The sequence below is a fragment of the Microcebus murinus genome, chromosome 12 (assembly GCF_040939455.1).
Source record: "Microcebus murinus isolate Inina chromosome 12, M.murinus_Inina_mat1.0, whole genome shotgun sequence".
Classification (NCBI taxonomy): domain Eukaryota; kingdom Metazoa; phylum Chordata; class Mammalia; order Primates; family Cheirogaleidae; genus Microcebus; species Microcebus murinus.
In genome coordinates, this window is record NC_134115.1 from 88,011,247 (window position 1) to 88,030,670 (window position 19,424).

The following is a 19,424-nucleotide window of genomic DNA, read 5'->3' on the forward strand; positions in this document are numbered from 1 at the left end:
CCGGACAAAACGCAGGCACACCAGCCTTTGTTTCCGGCCTGCTTTCAGGGGAACCCAGACCCAAACAGGTGTTATGGGCTAAATCGTGTTCCCCTAAATCTGTATGTTGAAGTCTAACCCCCGGCACTCCAGAATGGGACTGTATTTGGAGACGGGTGGCTGTGGTCCGAACGTTTGTGTGCCCCTGGAACTCACACATTGAAACCTACCCTCCAGTGCGATGGTATTAAGGGGCCGTGGCCGTGGGGAGGTGGGAGGCCCCACTGTCAACAGTGGGATCCGGGCCCTCATCAAAGAGGCCCCAGGGAGCTTGTGTGCCCCTTTCTTCCGCTGTGTGGGGACAAGGCGAGAAAGCGTCATCTATGAACCAGGAAGTGGCTCTCACCAGACACCAAATCTGCTGGTGTCCAGATGTGGGACTTCCCAGCCTCCAAGAATGTGAGTTATAAATTTCCGTTCTTTATTTACTTTTTATTTTTATAGATTTAGGGGCACAAGTACAATTACTTTGTTACATGGATATATTGCACGGTGGCGAAGTCTGGGCTTTTTGTATAATCATCGCCTGAGTAGAATGCATGCTACCCGTCAGGAAACTTCCCTCCCCACACCCCCTTGAGTCTCCAGTGTCTACTATTCCGTTCTTCGTGTCCGCGTGTGCACATTATTTAGCTCCTGCTGGTGAGGGTGTGTGGTAATTGACTGCTTCTGAGTGATTTCACTTAAGATAATGGCCTCCAGCTCAGTCCATGTTGCTGCAAAAGACATGATTTCATTCCTCTTTTGTGGCTGAGTAGTAGTCCATGGTACATCCCATTTTCTTTGTCCAATCATCCATTTTTAGACACTTAGGTTGATTCCATGACTTAGCTATCGTGAATAGTGCTACAATAAACACACGAGAGTGTAGGTATCTCTCTCTTTCTCTTTTTTTTTTTTTTTTTTTTTTGAGTCAGAATCACAATCTGTTGCCCAGGCTAGAGTGCCGTGGCGTCAGCCTAGATCACAGCAACCTCAAACTCCTGGGCTCAATCTATCCTTCTGCCTCAGCCTCCCGAGTAGCTGGGACTACAGGCACGTGCTACCATGCCCGGCTAATTTTTTCTATATATTTTCAGTTGGTCAATTAATTTCTTCTATTTTTAGTAGAGATGAGGTTTCGCTCTTGCTCAGGCTGGTTTTGAACTCCTGACCTTGAGTGATCCTCCCACCTCGGCCTCCCCAGAGTGCTAGGATTACAGGCGTGAGCCACCACGCCCGGCCCCTAGGTATCTCTTTTATACAACGATTTCTTTTCATTTGGGCAGACATCCAGAAGAGGATGGCTGGATCTAATGGTAGCTCCATTTTTAGTTTGTTGAGAAATCTCCATACTGTTTTCCATAAAGGTTGTACTAATTTACATTCCCACCAGCAGCATATAACTGTTCCCTTTTCTCCACATCCTCACTAATATCTATTGTGTTTTAACTTTTTAATAACAGCCATTCTGACTTTCATTAGAGCCCAGGAGTTTGAGGTTGCAGTGAGCTAGATGACAGCACCACACTCTAGCCGGGACAACACAGCCAGATCCTGTCTCGAAACTAGTAATAATAATAATAGTAGTAGTAGTAGCCATTCTGATTGGTGTAACATATGATATCTCACTGTGGCTTTAATTTGTATTTCTCAGATGATTAGTGATGTTGAGCATTTTTTTCAACTGCCTGTTGTCCATCTGTATGTCTTCTTTTGAAAAATGCCTGTTTGTGTCTTGTGCCCACTTTCTGATGGGGTTATTTGTTGTTGTTGTTGTTGAGTTGTTTGAGTTCCTTATGGATTCTGGATATCAGTCCTTTGTGGAAAATTCTGTTCTTTATAAGCTACTCAGTCTATGGCATTTTTTTTATAGCAGCCCAAACAGACGAAATAAGACATAGGGTCTTTAAAGAGATGATTAAGTTAAAATGAGGCCATTAGGGTGGGCCCTGGTCCAATGTGACTGGCGTCCTCATAAGGAGGAAACTAGGCCACAGACACGTAAGAGGGACGACCACGTGGAGACACAGGGAGAAGGCAGCCCATCTACAAGCCGAGGAGAGCAGCCTCGGAAGAAACCAACTTGCTAACGCCTTGACCTTGGACTTCTAGCCAGAACTTTGAGCAAATAAATGTCCGTCGTTTAAGACACTCTGTCCCTGGTACTTTGGGAAACGAATCCACAGGTATGTTGTGTTACCATCTCCATTTTACAAGTGAAGAAGCTGAGGCTCTGAGAGGCAAAGGATTCACCAAGGGTCACGCAGCTACGTAAGTGGCAGAGCCCAAACTCAGACCCGAGTCTGTGGACAGCAAGTGCAAGTTCTTGGCACCAGGGATGCCAGGGGGCCAAGCAGGTCTTCGGGCCCTCTGGTCCAGAATTCTCCCACAGTCTCCTCTCCTGGACTTTGGCAGCTTCCTCCTTCCCCCAGGGCCCACCCTCCCTCACTGGGCCTTCTTGGAGCCCGCCCACCCCCCTCCCTGCCTCTGGGCTGCTGGCTTAGCTGCTACTGCAGTGCTGGGTTTTTCCAGCTCATTCCCTCCCTCCCCTGGATGAAGGCTCTTCTGCCAGCTACACACACACACACACACACACACACACACTTTCTCTCTCTCTCTCTCTCACACTCTCTCTCTCTCTCTCTCAGAGTTCTTTCTACCGCCCTCCTTATGCCTGCTGCAAACCCCGCAGTGGAGTGGCCTTGGGGGCCCCCCCTGGAGACCATGCCCCCAGCCTCCATCTGACCCTGGCGCCCAGGTGAGCTCCCCCCTGCCTGTGCTGAGCACGGTGCAGGGAGCACACAGACAGTCTCACTGACTCTCGCCCCGAAGCGGGGACCAGCACTGTCTGCATTCCACAGTGAGGAACCGGGGCCTGGAGAGGCACTGCAGTGAGTGGCGGGGCTGGGCTGCCGCCTGGGATCAGGACCAGTCCCTCTCCAGGAGCAGCCAGACTCAGAGAATGGGGTTTATTCCGAAATGTCTGTCGTGGCTAAGGCAGGCCCTGGGCAGATGGCGGGAGCTGGGCGTGTGCACGCAGAGGTCACCCCTCCGCCACTGCCCTGATCCTTGCCACGCGGGTGCCGCGTGGCTGCCTGGCTCCTCAGGTGTCAGGGTGTTCTGCAGAGACCCTTGAAGACGCCCACTGCGTGGGGAGGGGATGTGGCAGCAGCATCTGATACGTGCCAGGCTCCTGGCTGGGCGTAGCAACGGACCAGAGCCGAACACGGCCCGAGCGCGTGTCCAGTGGAGGAAATGTAATTATTCTACAAGCAGATGTGACTTTCTGAGCGTGACAGGCACCGTGGGGGGGAGAGGCATGGGGCTGAGGCAGTCAATAATGGCGTGATTCGAAGGCTTCCTAGAGGGAGTGGCCCTAGAGCCTAGATCTGGAGAATGAGTGGTGAAGAAAGGAACAGCATTGCAGCTTGAGTGGAACAGCATGTGCAAAGGCCGCACAGGCGGGACATGGAAAGTACAGGGCTGAGATGAGGCTGCACAGGCTCCCAAGGGCTGGCCCTGCAGGGTCCTATGGCCGTGTTAAACTCCTGTCTTGCTGGGGCGCAGGGGCTCATCCTATAATCCCAGACACGCCTGTAGTCCCAGCTACTCGGGGAGGCTGAGGCAGGAGGATTGCTTGAGCCCAGGAGTTCAAGGCTGCTGTGAACTATGATTACGCCACTGCACTCCAGCCTGGGTGACAGAGCCAGACCTTGTCTCTAGAAAAATTAAAAAAAAAAAAAAAACCAAACTCTTGTCCTTATCCAGCACAGCTTTGTTTTGCAGACCCCTGCACCGGCTGGGGTGCTGAGGACAGGCATCGGAGCACAGAAGCAGGCGGGCAATGGAGAGGCTGGTGCACACAGTGCCCAGGCGGGAGGCCTGGTGTGTGATTAGTTGGCATTAATATCCAAAAACCCCCAAACCCCAACACCCAAGACTCAAGCACAGCAGTGACAATAACATCCAGGCCTTATTTCAAAGCCGGAGGGATCTTGGAGCGTCCTAGTTTTGGGGCCCATTTTTACAGATGAAGAAACTGAGGCCCAGAGAGAGGAAGGGCTTTGTCCCCGATGCCACCAGGGCATTCACTGGGCACACGTGTATTGAGACCCGCTAGGTACCTGGCACAGTGCTGGGGCTGGGGAGGTGGAGATGAGCAGACAGACCTGTCCCGCCCTCGCAGGGCCTTCTGGGAACAAGCACAAGGTCTCCCTGCAGGAAGGAGGGAAGGAAGGAAGGGAGGGAAGAGCGTGGGAGGAAGGGAGGGAGGAAACACTAATGATGATGACAAAATTATACTTACTGAGCATTTTCCAATGCCAGGCATTGTGCGAGCCCTCTGTAAACATAAGCTCATTAATTGCTGCAGGGCTGCAAAGAAGGGCTGCCGGCCATTTTACAGATGATTAGGATCAGAGAGGGAGAGTGATCATTCCAGGCCACACAGCCTTGGGCTGCCCCACCCCAGGCATGGGGGAGGGGCTGGGCCAGCTGTCCAGGCTTCGGGGCCAGGCCAGGCCCGCCCTCTGTCCCCTTCCCCCAGAGCCTCTGCTCTGACCTCCTTCTGGCCTGAGCAAGAGCTGGGTGGGGGGCAGGGCCACCAGAAGGGCTGCTGGCCTGAGTGTCCCCTGGTGACCCTGGGAAGTCTCTGCCCCTCCTCCATTCAGTGGAGGGGCCCAGGCTCTGGGGATGGAGGTCACCAGGAGGTCAGGGAGGGAGGAAGAGGCTGCTGACGGCAGGTGTCCACCTCCCTCCCACCCCTCCCCCTCCCTCAATAGGCCACAGTCTGCATGGGGGTGGGGACTGGTGGGAAGTGGGGAGGAGTGGGCACTCTGTCTGCCCTCCCTCCAGCCCCCCTCCAGGGCACAGTCTGGGCCCAAGTCTCCCGTCAACAAAACAGGAACACACCTTTGCACACACGTGCTGCTGCCCATCCGCAGCGAGTGGCCGCCTTGCCCGCGCCAGACGCGTGCGTCCATTCGCTTACTCGTGCAGCAGAGGTGCTGAGCCCTACTCTGGGCCGGGCCCGTGCTGGGCACAGGGACCAGGGGAGAGGCCAGGCCTTCTCGCTCCTGCCCTCAGTGGGTGCATGGCCTCAGAGTGAAGAGGGGTGCTCAGGAGTGATTATCGCAGATGTGGTCAGTGCTGAGGCCATGGGAGCACGCAGGAGGGAGGTCCCACGGGGTCAAGGGGGAGAGGCAGCCCCTGTGGGTTGGCAGTCAGGGAAGGCTACCTGGAGGAGGTGATGGACCCAAAGACTGAGTAGGAGCTAGTCAGTGAGGAGGAGAAGGGGAAAATGTTCCAGAGGACTAGCACAGACAAAGGCCTGGACTCCCAAGGAACACACGCACCTGAGGGATGAGGAGGAGGAGGCAGGCCCGGCTCTCAGGTGCAGCTGGGGAGGCAGGGCATGAGGCCGAGAGGCTGGCAGCTGAGGGACTGGCAGGGTCTTGTGGGCCTTGCTGAAGATGCGAACTGCTCCCTAGGGGATGGGGTGGCTGGGTATAGGGGAGTGACAAGTCAAAGGTGAATTTCAGAATGCTCATTGGGCTGCATATATACCTGCACATGCATGCCTGCAATGCACACTGCACATTTGTACCTGTACACACATGCCTGTACAAGCATACCTACACATACATGCCTGCAGTGCATACTGCACATGTGTACCTGTCCACACGTGCCTGTACAAGCATACCTACACATACATGCCTGCAATACATACTGCACATGTGTACCTATACACACATGCCTGTACAAGCATACCTGCACACGCATGCCTGCAATGCATACCTGCACATTTGTACCTGTACACATACCTGTGCAAGCACACCTACATATATGCACCTTTCCACCCATACCTGCACATGAGTACCTGCACACCCAGACCCCCACAGGGGTGCACCTGCGTGCCTGGCACTGAGCTAACCTCTTCACAAACATGGCACGCAATAGATAAGTTAATTTTATTCTCTGCATTTTACAGAGGAGGAAACTGAGGCTGAGAGAGGTGGAAGGACTTGCCCAAAGACACACAGTGAGGACTCAGCAGAGCTGACAGTTGGCACCCAGGGCAGGTCTCAGGCCTGGGCTTGTGTCGGGTGGGATCTAAGGCCTCCTGGTGAAGACGGTGGTGGCAGAGAGCAGCCTGGCCCAGGGAAACCCAGCGATTCTGCTTTTTAAGGATATTTTTCCATTTATTTCAGAATCTTGAGCCTCCCTCTCTCCCTGCTGGCCCAGCCCCTCGAACAGGCCAGTTTACTGTCCTGGAGAAACTACAGATAGAAAGTGCCAGACAAAGTCAAAGTGGCTTCCAGAGGCCTTGGAGAATCTGTTTCCTCCCCTTTTCTAGCTTCTAGAGGCTGCCCACATTCCTTGGCTTGTGGCTCCATCCTCCTTCTCCAAAGCCAGCAGTGTAGCATCTTCCTGTCTTCCTGTCTCCCGCCTTCCTGTCTCTCTCTTACAAGGACCCATGTGATTAAAATAAGTCCACCCTCCCCAGCCTGACTGTGACCTCCGGGGGGGGGGGGAGGCTGCTGTCCCACATCCCCCTCCCCCGGCCTCCGCACACTGTCCAGGACAGGGATGGGGCCCATCACCACTGCCCCGAGGACAGGGAGACCCCGCTCGGGCTTCCTGGAAAGGCATCAAGATGCTCCCCAGATCTGAGGGCCCTGCTCCCTTGCGAGAGGGGGAGTGGAAGCTTGCTCTGGTGGGGACCCCTAGGCCGTTCAGTGCCTCCGGCCTTTGGGGAACGCTGCCAGGAGCTGATTCGCTGGGGCCTGCCAGGCTCTGGACCTCTCTCCTGGAGGGAGAAGAGAGAGAGGACCAGGGCGGTGTCCGGGGATCTCGGAGCGGGGAATCCCTCTCTGCCATGTACCCCTGGGCCGTGCATGAAGGCTTCGCTCCCTCTCTGAGCCTCAGGGGCTGTGTGGCAGACGGGCATGACCAGAAACCTTCCTCAGTGGTTGTGCAGCCAGGGATTCGGGGCAGCTTGTTGGGCACGTCCCGCGTGTCAAGAACAGTTAGGGGTGTGGGGACGCACTGTGCCCTCGGCAGACGTGGGCCTGGAAGGGGCTTCCCACTCTGCATGAAAACAGCCCTGTCCCGCCCGACCGCAGACAGAGGGTGACACAGGGCAGAGCTGCTGCCTCCCGCAGGTCAGCTGACATCCAGCCCGGGCCTGCTCCTCACCCCAGTGAGAGTGGCACACCCACTCTCTCCCCGCTGAATCCAGTTCCAGCTGGTACTCTCCTCGTCTGCCCTCCTCGCCTCCCTCTGCTTTTGGGGACCCTTGTGTCCAGGACCCCAGGCTGAAGAAATCAGCAAGCAAGTTGGCTTCTTCTTCCCCCTTAATGTCCGGAATTCCTTGGTTTGGGGGCCAGGTGACTCTGCCCGTCCAGGACTCCTCCCCCTTAGCTATGGGCTCCTCCCCAGCTCCTCCCCAGCCTCCCTGCCCTGCCCTCCCGGAACTCCCTGCTCGGCTAACATCATCTCCGCACCCCAATTAGAGCAGAGGTCCTTAACCTGGGGTGTGCCATGCAAAGAATTCAGGGCATTCGTGAACTTGGGTGGGAAAAGAATTCCATCTCCGTTTTCACTAACCTCCAACCACAGCTTAGCGTTTCCTTCATGACGATCACCTGCGACAGAGCCAGGAGTCAGCAGTACCTGCGGCTTTGTTCCCAACAGAAACCACTGATATCTTCGGATTACATCAAAGTTGGTGCAGATTTCTCAAAAGCTCACTCATCGCTCCTTCATTTTAGACCCGCTGTTGGACCTTGTTAATGCTTAATCAAAAGGCACATTTAGTAATTACATCACAAATGTGATTTTTTAAAAATATCTTGCTAGGTATATTTCAAATACTTGGTTTCCCGTGTAATCCTATGTATTTCTCATGCATTTACAAACAAGACAGGGTAAGAAGGTGTCACCAGATGCCACGTTGGTCCACGGCACAGAGAAGGTCACCACCCCGCACTGCAAAGAAAGGCACCGGGGATCTTGGCTACATGGACAAGAAGCAGGGCCCTCGGGCTCCCCGGGCACAGCTGGGAGGCCCGCAGACTGCAGGGCCCCGGCAGGGAGCAGCCCCTGTGCGCTGTGAGGTTGACGCTGCGTGTTGAGGCTGGCAGCCCGAGCCGGGGCTGGAGCGGGAAGAGAGTGGCATCCTCTGATTGTCGGGGGTCTCTCTCCCTGGAGGATGCTGCCACATGCTGCAGGCTGGGTCTTGCCAGGGCCCCTGTGGCCTCCTCTCTCTGCACCAAACCCAGGCTAAGTAGGAAAGTGTCCCCAGGAAAGGCCCCTTGGCAGAGACAACCCCGGGGGAGGCAGCCACCGCTCAAAGGAGAGGGCTGGAGAAACGCTGGCCGGGCAACACCCTGGCTCCTCTGGGACCCAAGTACTCAGCAAGAGCCCACTCCCCACCCCACGGTCGGGTCACCCCAGGAGTCTTGGCGGGAACACCCTAGGCTCTGCTGTGCCCTGAAAAGGTCTTTCTGACTCAGTCCCCGTTTTGGAAAAGGCTGTCTCCGTGCCCCTCGCCCCTGCTTCTCTGGAACCCTCCCTCACAGCTGTCCCTGCCCCTGCTTCCCCTCCCTGTAGCAAAAGCCCCTGCCCCATCCAGGAACTGGCCTCTCCGAGTCCTCGTGGATCAGGCCAGCTCAGTCCTGGAAGGCATAGCCCAGGCCCCGAGCCAGCCCAAGGGGCAGGGGGAGGAAGCCACATTGTCCGAGGCCCAGTCTATTCACGGGCCACATGCAGACAAGAGCAAATCAGTAGGTTAAGTCATTCCTTCCACAGCAAATGAGCTGGCTTGGCAGAGGAGGGAAGTATCAGCCCTGGAACCAGGTGGTCCTAAGTTCAAATCCTCAGCTGGGCTATTTAGCAGCTGGGTGGCCTTGGGCAGGTGATTTGACCAATTCTGTTCCCTAGTTTCCCTACCTTGAGGATTAAATGAATGACTACAAGATAAAGTACTAATTATATGTCAGCTATTATTATTACTATGAGCCAAGAGGTGGAGACTATGTCATAAGCTGTGGGTTCTCTTCTCTCCTCTTCCATAAGAACAGAACCCTATCCTTAGCTGGGCAGATGGCCACCTGGCCTAGGACTACATTTCCCAGCTTCCTTTGTAGCCAGATATGGCCATGTGATCAAGGTCTGGCCAATAGGATGCTGGTAGAAGTGGTTTGGCCCACTTCTTGGGAGTTTTCTTTAAAGCACAGGGCGACACCTTCTCCTTTTTTCCTCCTTTCTGCTGACCAGAGTGTGGGCGTGGAGGCTGGAGCGGGAGCAGCTATTGTGCACTGTGAGGTTGAAGCTGTGTGTCGAGGATGGCAGAGCAACAGGACGGTAGCCCCATACAGCCCTGCTTATATTTACTTGAGCAACAAATGAACCCTTTATTGTTTAAACCACTGTTGTTTGAAGTCTGCCCTATTTGAAGCACAACCGAATCGTTTTTAACACGAGCCCAGTGGTACCGTAAGATACACAGTCCCTGCCTTCTGGGAATCTCAGTCTAGTTGGGGAGACACAATAACCATGTAAACAAAGAAGGAAATAATTGCAGTTGCGAAAAGAGCTGGAGGAGAATGAAACTATGGGATAGATGACGAGAAGCGGAGAGGCACCCACCCTCCCTGGGAGGACAGTGCCTGGAAGGGCCTCCTGGAGGAAACAGCTGAGATCCAGCGGGTGGGAGGAGCAGAGAGGGTCTCTGCAAAGGCAACGGGGAGCACAGGGGGAGGCAGCCCAGCTCCGATTCAGAGCACAGGCGCTAGAGTCGGGGGTCCTGGGCCCCAAGCCTGGCCCTGCCTCTTACCCACAGTGGGACCTGGGCAAGCCACTCCCCTCTCCCCTCTCTGGAGCAAAGTGCTCAGCACGTCCCTGACACACAGTAGGTGTCCAATGGAAGACCACTGTTTTAAAAAGCATAAGTGAAATGTGAGCGGACTCACATTTCCTGGGGGGGGGGTCTGGGACGTCTTCACAGCAGAGGGAACATTTAGATTGGGTCCTGAGGGTTGTACAGGGCTTTGACCAAGCTAGTGAGAAGAAGGGCATTCTAGGAGAGTGGGTCACAGCCCTTTCTACTCCCCACCCACTTTGGGAACAGCCCCACCTACCACCCCTCCTCAGAGCCCAGCTTCTGTCTCTCCAGGTCAGGCTCCCGCCGGTCCATGCCAAGTGGGGTCTGAAATCCAGGCTGGGATTGTCTTCTAACCCCAACCCAAGCCCTCCTTCTTTGGGTCTCTTTCTTTGAGATCTCTCAACTGAGGGATGGGGACATCCTGGGCTGGATTCTGTGGGTGCCTGGATCCCACAAGGGCCCTACTCCGACCCCTTGCCCTGCCCCGCGCCCTTCCCCTCCCGCCACTCACTCTCCTTGGTCCTGGCCTTTGCTTTCAACTCATCTGTGTCACTTCCCCCATGCCTATGGCTGGGTTCAGGCTTTTTTTCCGAGCTGCCAGTGGTCTCACCATCATAGCACAGATTTACGGATCTCTTTGATTTGTGTCTCTTTTCCCCGTGATCCAGTGAGTCTGTCCTGTCCACAGAGGTGTCCCCAGCATTTAGTGCGGGGCTGGCACATGGTAGGTGCTCAGTAAACACTTGTTAAAGGAAGGAAGGAGGAGAGTCAGTCTCGCCCTTCAGGAAAAATGAGACACCAGGCTGAGAAGCTGGGCCCAGGGGGTCAGGCCTCCCGCTGCTGCCCCTGAGTGAGCCCCCACGCCCCTCCCCCTCCCGTGCCTGCTGAGCCTGGCGGTGGAGTGGGTGGGGTGGAGGCAGTGTGAGCGGTGCTGGGAGCTGCAGAGAGAATACCCCAGGGAGGCAGAGCTGAGAAAGCTGAGCTCTGAGATCCGAGAAAAGCAGGAGCCGGCGGGCAGGGAGGCCGCCGCTCACATCTGGTCTCGCCCACCCAGGCTGCAGCTCCCGCGGGCAGCACAGGCATCCTGCGTCTCCGCTGCCCCTTCCACCCTCCTCCGCCCACTCTCCCCTCCTGGGGGGCTCGGGAGGGCCCCTGTCGGGGCTGCAGATTTAGCCGGACTTGTGTGTGTTCCCGCGGCACGTGCGGCCCAGACGCGGGATGCTCAGGACGCTGTGCGCACCGGAACAGCCATTCCTGCGCGCACGCCGCGCCCAGGCCGGTTTGCTTGTGCTTAACATTCTGCCGAGCCTCGTCCCTCCATGGGCACACGGACAGAGCTTGGGCCCTCTCACCGTCCCAGGAGGCTCTGGTGGAAGAGTCCTAGGTTTGAACCTAGCTGGCCCCCCCCCCTGCTCCCCAGGGGCCTCATGCCCAGCACTGCCGCCTCAGCCTGACCAGCTACGCTGCCATGATCGCTGTGGGCCTCAGTGTCCTCATCTGCAACTTGGAACTAAAACTCGCCCTCAGCCTGCAGCTCTGGGCCTGGGAGTCGCCAGTAAACCAGCGGGATGGGACAGAAGAGAGGGACCAAGGAGGCAGCTACAAAGCGTCATGGGACTCTGGGGGCAGAGAACACGGGGCCAGGACTTCCCCGGCACTGCCAAGGGTTGAGCCCAAGGATGCAGAGGCGGGAGGTGGGGAGAAGGTCGACCCCTTCTCCCTGTCTCGGGAGCGCCCCCACGGCTGTGCAGACCGGGGGCTGCAAGGACGCCCTCCAGGCGCCCACGGCCGCGTCCTGGGCAAGGCGTGGCTTGCAGCCCAGGGCACCCAGGCAGTGGGCGGGAGGGAGCACTGCGGCCTCGCGAGGCCCCGCGGGAAAAGACGACGCCCACCCCAGCCCCCAGCCCCACCCGCAAGGAGCCGAGCCGAGCCGAGGCCTGGGCGGAAAAGATGGGACGTGCACTTCTAGCAGAGGGAACTGCGTGCACTAGGGCTCGAGATGGGGCAGTAACCTGTCGGGCCAAGGGGCAGAGTGCGAGCGTGGGAACGGGCGGCGCAGGGAGGGCGCCCCACAGGGCCTTGAATGCCGGGGCAAGTCATTCCTCGGGCGGGGCCCGGGGCTGGGCGTCGAGCCGACCCCTTTTCGGCCTCCCTCCTCCCCCAGCCCACCCCTCCCCCCCCCCGCCGCCCGCCCAGTCCCGGACCGGCCGCGGCGCCCTTTCAAGTCGGCCTCCCGGAGTCTCCCGAGCGGTCCGAGCGCGGGGGCCGCGGCGCGGACATCAAAGCCCGGCGCCCCCAGCCAGATCCGGTTGCGGAAGGGGCGGGCGAGCCGGGAGGGAGGCAGGTTTCGGCGGATTCCCCTTTCATCCCCGGCTGGGGCCCCGCGCGGACCTCCGGAGGCCCCGCTCGTCCCGGCTGGGCAGGTCCCTGCAGGGCCCGCGGCGGGCGGGGCCGCAGGCGGCGCCGCCGGGCTGGGCGAGGACTGAGCCCCGACTTGGGAAGCGGGCGACCGGGCTTCCGGACCCCGCCTGGGCTGTGCGACCCCAGGCCAGCCCCTGCCTCGGCTTCCCCAGCTGCCCTCCTCCCTGCCCAGGAAGCCCTGGCTTGAGACCTTCTTGGGGAGGGGCCTTTCAGGGAGGACCATTGGGGAACATTCTGTGGCCTTTGGACCTTAGGGATGCAAGCAGGGAGCCGGGCTCCATTTGGGGTACCTGCACCTCCCCCCACCGCGAGGATCCACTTCCTGTATCAGGCAAGCCTCTGTGACCCATGGTCCCATCTCCCCCCTCTGGGGCTTAGCCTCCTGGAGTGTTGAGGGGTGGGCGTGGAATGCCCTCCCTCCCTGTCGAGGTGCAACATGTTCCTTCTTGTCCTGTTTCCCCACCGGTAATCCAGGCGCGGAGCCCTGCCTGTCTGGAGTCACTACAGCAGTGAAAGGGACAATGGATGCTGCCTGCCTGTCGGTAGCCTCTCTCCCTGCGCGGTCCCTTGCAGACCTTCCAGCCCTTGCCCTCGCCCTCCCCGTAGATGAAGGGCATCCTTTCTCAGGTGCACATCCTGGGGCTCAGAGAAGGGATGGGGCTTGCCCCAGGTCACACAGCCAGCAGGGGAAGTGGCACCTGGCAGTGCTCTTTGGACTTTCAGTTCACCGCAAGACCTTCATGGGGGGAGGTGAGACCAGGCTGGGAATAATGAAACCAGATGATGATGTAACACAGAATGCAGGCAGCCAACCTAAGAGGCAGGTGTACATATTATCCCCACTTTACAGATGGGGAAACTGAGGCACTGAGTGGTCACACAGCCAGCTAAGTAGCAGAGCTGGGTGTTGACCTGGTCTCTTTGGCCCCAGAGACTTGAGGCCTAGCCACTGCCCCTGGAGTGGAGGAGGCAGGGCTCCTGACCCCCAGGTGCTTGCTGTGTGTCAGGCCCAGGCAGGAAACCATCTGGTCAACACAAGAACCCCAGCGGGGAGGTGCTGGGATTATGCCCATTATACAGACCAGGGACTGAGGCACAGAGAAATGAGCGGTGAGCCCCAGTCGCACTGTAACAACTGAGTCAGAATTTGAACCCAGCCCGTCTGGCTCCTGGGCCCTCATGCTTGACTGGTTTTATAGCTGTGGCCAGAGAGAGCAGTGTGTCCCTCGTCACGGGCCAGACAACACGCGGTTATAGGACCCTGGGAGGGTTTCTGTGTGGGACCTTACCTGCCAAGGGCGGGCAGTTTTAGCAGGCCTCCCCAAGGATGCTGGGTGTGCCTAGGCTGGTAGGATGGGACAGGTGCCCAGATACCCAGCAGATGCCACCCCAGCCCGGAATTCCTCCCTGGAAAATCAGGTAATCAGAGAAGTCAGACACCGTGAAATGAGTGTGATCCTTGCAGGAAGCCCAGAGGGAGCATCAGAGAGTCATCACATGGCCGGCAGGCAAGGGACCCTCCCCCTTGTCTTATATGCAGGGAAACTGAGGCAGAGAATGCAGCAGGGAGATGCCCACAGGTAGGATCCCACCCTTTGCCCAGCTTTTACCCAGGCCTTCTACATGGCAGGCTCTGGGTTAGGGGCCCGCCCAGACCCTGCACTCGGGAGCCCAGGGTCTGCCAAGCATGGGCCTCTGTGTACAGGTAATGAATGCTGCCACTGTTCACGTCCGATTGCGGTAAATCGGACGGCTAGGAGAACCCTGGGGACCTGGCTTCATTTGGGAGGGCTTCCTGAGGAGGTGGCATCTGAGACTGATGCTAAGTAGGAGCCAGGGAAGCTGTAGGAGGAGCATTCCAGGTATTGAGAAAAGCACATGCAAAGGCCCTGGGGCATGAAGGGGGGTGTGGCTCAGGAGAGGAAGCAGAAGCCCAAGGCCCACTGCAGGGGGGGAGTATAGGGGGAGAGAAGAAGGGCGGAGGGAGAAGGCAGAGGGGCAGGACCTCAGGCTTGGAGGAGCCTGTGCAGTCAGGGCTGGCTGGGGGCTGCAGCAGGGCAAGTCAGGCTGCAGACCAGGAATCCAGGCTGTGGTGACCATGCTCAGGGATACCCCAGGACTCCAAACCTCCGGAGAGCCCTGATGAGGAGCAGGAGAAAGGAGGGAGCAGTCTCTAGTTTTATTCTAAACCCTATTCTGTTGAGCTACTAAAAAAAAAAAAAAGAGAAGGAGAGAGAGAGATCAAAAGGGAAAATTTGCAAGTTAGATTTACCCTCAATTCTATTAAACCACCAAAAGCTGTTGGAAAATAATATTAGGGTCTTAACTCCACAAATGCTGGAAATCCCAGCCTGGAAGGCCCAAGCAGGCCATTCCCTGTCCTCCCAGCGCAGGGGACTGGGGGCAAGAGGTCCCGGACCCGGATCCATCGGGGTGGCCTGGCCTGGTCTGCGGGCTCAGCCAGCGTGGCCCTCCCCATCCTCTGTGGGCAAACACAGCCCCCCAGGTGGAAGCAGCGGCTCCCCCACACGGGTCGGCGCTTCCCAGAAGCGTGCTGTTTACAGAGGTGTGCTGTTGTCCCCAGGATAGAGGACTGCATGTAGGGGTGAGTAAGTCCTACCTCTGGGGGGGGGAGGAAGGCAGGGAGGGGCAAGTGAGAAGGGAAGAAAGAGGGAGAGAGGAGGGAAGAGAGAGGGAGAGATAAGGGAGAGAAGAGGAAGAAGAGGGGAAGAGAGGAGGGGAAGAAGGTAGGGAGAGAGAAGATGGGAGGGGGAAGGAGGAAGGGAACTAGAGGTAGGAGGGAGGGGTGGGATGGGGAGAGAGGGGAGACATGAAGGGGGAAAGAGGGAGGGGAGAGGGAGGAGGAGGGGTGGAGGCTGTCTGTGCTGGGTGGCAGTCCCTGGTGAGGGTTGTCCCACTGTGTGTCACTCCCTCACTATAACATCAGCTCCTGCCCGCTCTCTGGCCCTGGGCCAGGGGGCCTCACCTGACCCTCACAGAGGACTGGACCTCAGTCGGCCAGCTCAGCCAGGCCCAAGCCTGGGCGCTTAACCTGGGGCCTTCCACCACGGGCTGTCCCGGGCCTCACCCACAGCTTCGCTCAGGAGCCAGGCGCCGTGCTGGGGGCGTGCGTGCGTGCGTGCGTGCGTGCGTGCGTGCGTGCGTGGTTAGGAGTGCAGTCCTGGGCCAGACTGGCTGGGCTTAGGATCCTAACTTCGCCACTTCCCAGCTGTGTGACCTTGGATGAGTGACCCAACCTCTCTGTGCCTCAGTTGTGAGGAGTCAATGAACTGATCAGAGAAATCCCAGAGCACAGTGCCTGAAACCGTCTGTGTTCAATTCTCGCTGCTCTGATTATTATACCAAAAGGCCGACTGTGGGATTCCTTTAGAACAGGCTTTAAACTGGAGGGAGGGGTCCACGGATGGGCCTCAGAAGGCCCTAGAAGTTCCTTGAATTGATTGAAAAGTGTACATAGGGACGTTTTTCTGGCGCAGGCAGCTCTTAGCTTTCGGCACAGGGTCTCGTGACAAGACCTCCCTCGTGACAAGACCTCCCTGCACCAGCACGGCCGCGCCCCGGGCACTCTGGAGGTTTCATGGCACAGCTCCTGTGGGGCTGCCGTCCCCCTGCCCCAGGCTGCCAGGACAGGTGCGTGCTGCGCTGTCCTGCAGACCCGAACGCCCACACATGAGGGGCCAGGCGCGCTCAGGGAAGGAGCCCCTGGCTCGGGGAATCGTCTTCAAGGCTGAGATAACAGCGGATGCTGCATCCAAACCCGCTAGGGTGGGGAGGCACGAAAGCGGATTTCCAGGCTGAGCTTTGGATAAACAAAACACAATAAAAATGATGCTTCGAACCCAAATGCTGAATCGGATGGCAGCCCCAGGCACGTTCAGCCAGCTGATGCCAGCCCTCCCTGGCGACCAGACAGGCTTGGGGGCGTTCCAGGAGCCTCTTGGTGCAGCTGGGGCCTAGGAGACCAGGCACCCACACACCTGCCCTGTCCCCCGCCAGCCACATGGCCCCGCCCCACCCCCCAGGCCTGGCTGGGCCCCCTGCCAGCTCCATTCTAGGGGCTTCCTCAGGCTGGGAGGATCCACTGCCCAAATGTCACCTGCTGAAGTCGGGGCTTCCGCATCTGGCTTTGTGGGTTCCAACCCTGGTTCAGCTGTGTGGCCCCGGGACAGTGGCTGTGCGTCTCTGAGCCGCAGGTGGAAATGGAGATCACACAATCCCTCTTTGGCAGCCCGTGTGGTGAGGACAGGAAAGAGGCCGTGGGGAGGCCTGGGCGTTTGGCGGGCACAGCGAGGAGCACAGACCACCCCATGCTAAGGCCGGGCTCTATGCCTGGGCCACCAGAACACCCACACTGGCCATGTGACACCCTGGGCCCCGGTTTCTCCATCTACGCAATGCAGTGACCTTGAAAGAGCCTGTTAGGATCCCCGAGTTGGACTGGGAAGTGAGAAGCCAAGTGCAGGAGAGCGTGTACGATACAGGACTCGTGTAAAATCGACACTAAAATGTAAAAAGCCCACGCATGCACATACTTCCTTGTATGTGCACAGAATATCTCTGGAAGGCGCAGAGGAAACTGGGTTACCTAGTGGGAGGGACCAGAGCCGGTGGGGGGGCTGGGAGGGGCTTTCTTCTCTCTGGTTTCTCGATTGATTGTGCCCTCCAGACGCTGCCCCGGGTGGCGCTGTGTCTAGCCCATACACAGGTGGAGGGTATTTTTAAGGCCCTTTGGGAGCTTAGCGGGCCCAGAGGAGCTGCCCCGAGGATCCGGGGACAGTTAGGACAGGAGGTTTGGGGTCAGGCAGGACAAAGCCTGCTCCTCGATGTCATCTCCAGGGAGCTGCCATGCCCTGAGCCTCACCCCGGCCCTTCAGCCTCTCTGCCCGGCCAGTTCTTCTGAGAAACCCTCAGGGCCCCTCGCGCTAGCCTCCGTGCGGCCCCGGCGCAGCGTGCCCCAGTTTAGCGTCTGTGCCGGGCAGCCACGCGATGTGCGGGCCCCTTGTTCAGCGTGTGTTTCGGATTTCAAGATGCCAAGAGCAGAGCGTGAAACCAGCGCAGGCCCCTTCTGAGCACAGGCCCTGTGCGCGACCAGCCCCAGCCATGTCTCCCCCACCAAGACCTGGGCTCTCGAGGCAGCACCCCGCCTGTCTCATCCACAGGGCCCAACACCCCCGTAGCTGCTCAACCACCGTGTTCCGTGAAGGAATGAAGGAGTGAGGAGTGGAACCAAGAAGTGGGCAGCGTCTGCTAGGATTGCCAGCCTGGACACCCAGGCTGCGGCCCTCTGTGGCCAGGCTGGAGGAAATCCAGGTTGGCTTCCTGGAGGAAGGCGCCTCAGCCTCAGAGGAGGCAGCTGCTCCATGTTCCCTTCCACAGGTGCCTGTGCCTCCCGAATAACAACTTTTGCCATGATTTATCTGGAGCTCAGCTGTGTGCCCCTGGTCAAGTTACTAAGCCTCTCTGTGCCCTGGTTTCTTCATCTGTAGGGGCAGTGCCTACTTCCCAGAGCTGGGCCCTCCTTCAAGGGCAAGGAAGCGCTAAGCACGAGTGCTCGGGTCAGTGTCTGCACGTGGCACTCGCTCAGCAGCACTCACGGTGATTCCGCTGGGATCTCCCGCTGCTCTCTGACCTCCGTGAGGGCTCTGGCGGCTCTAATACTGCCAGGACGGCTGCCTGGCCTGGGGAGGTGGCTTCCCCTGAAGAACATGCTTTGGGTCAAGATGGCTGGGAAGTGTCTGGGCCAGCAGGTTCCTAAAGGAAGATTCTTTTGCGGCTTGCTGGTCTCTGTAGCCACGAGAGCTGGCAGTCTGCCCGGAGCCTGGCAGGGGGCTCCCTGGGAGTTTGGGGGCATCACTGAAGCCCCACAGCTGCCAAGTGCAAACAGTAAACCAGGGAAACCCTGGTGGGTGGGTCCCTAAAGGTCCCCAGGCTCCATGATGGGAGGGGCAGAGGAGCTGCTCCTGGCTGCTGCTCTCAGGGTCCAGGCCTCACTGTTGAGGAGAGTTCCAGAGCCCTGGAGATACCTGGCCCAGCCTGGCGAGTCCAGTCCCTGCTTCTGGCTCAGACTCCACCTAGTGCCCAAAGCTGGCTGTGATGGGCCCAAATGGCACAGTGAATGTCATTTGTCTCCTGCTTTCCTGGAGCTGTTTATAGGGGAGTGTTGAGGCTTGTGGGGCTGCCTGGAGGTGGTGGCACATGTCTTCATGGAGGGGTTTGACTGCCTCCAACAGGAGCCCCTAGAAGGTGCAGACCATCTATCACTTAGGGCATACTGGGAGGGAAGACAGAAGGACCCAGAGAGGCAGAAATGAGGGGAGAGGGAGGGCAGGGGCGGGGGGAGCGAGTTGGCAGGGGCGCGGACAGCGCAGAGCAGCTGGAATGGGCGACGGGCAGCCCCGTGTGGCTGGGCCCAGGGTGTGTGTCTGTCTTGGCTGAGGGGACACCGACGTTTCCCTCTGCCTGGCCAACAGCCCCCTGTGCCCCTGCCTCCCAGCCCCTGCTGAGGACGGCAGCACCAGCCTTGCGGGGACTGTGGCGGTCACCTCCCTTCCCCTTCGTTCCTCTGAGCAGCTGTGAGCACACCTCCACCCCGAGCTGTCCGAAAGCCCAGGTGGCCACCCGTACCCTGTACGGGGGGGCGGGTCCGTGGTGGCACTTGTCACTGTGTCCTGGAATTGCCCATTGGAGCCCACGTCCGCAGCGACTGTAGGCTCCAAGGGCAGGGCTGGTCATTCTGTCTGCTGTGTGCTCAGAGCCCAGCATGGCGGCGGCACCCAGTAGGTGCTTGTCTGAGTCTGTTCCGGCCGCCGTGACAAATGACCACAGACTGGGCAGTGTATCAGCAACAGAAACTTTGTCCTCACGGGCTGGAGGCTGAAAGTCTGGGGTCAGGGTGCCAGCACCGCTGGGGTCTGGGGACCCCCTCCAGCCTGCAGACCACTGACTCCTCACCGTGACCTGGCACAGGGCAACGGGAGGCAGCCCTCTGGGGTCTCTCTGATAAAGGCACTGGTCCCACTCAGGAGGGCCACCCTCATGACCTGGTCACCTCCCAAAGGCCCACCTCCCAATGCCA

General features: G+C 58.4%; 1 protein-coding gene across 1 annotated transcript in view; it reads left to right on the plus strand.

Annotated features, from left to right (window-relative positions):
* The first annotated feature begins 414 nt into the window (after positions 1-414).
* The window catches only part of NTMT1 (N-terminal Xaa-Pro-Lys N-methyltransferase 1), a 42,801-nt gene continuing 23,791 nt past the window's right edge, over positions 415-19,424 (plus strand). Inside the window, exon 1 of the mRNA XM_076009116.1 lies at positions 415-438. The gene's annotated coding sequence lies outside the window, so the exon portion shown is untranslated. The remainder of the gene's footprint in view (positions 439-19,424) is intronic.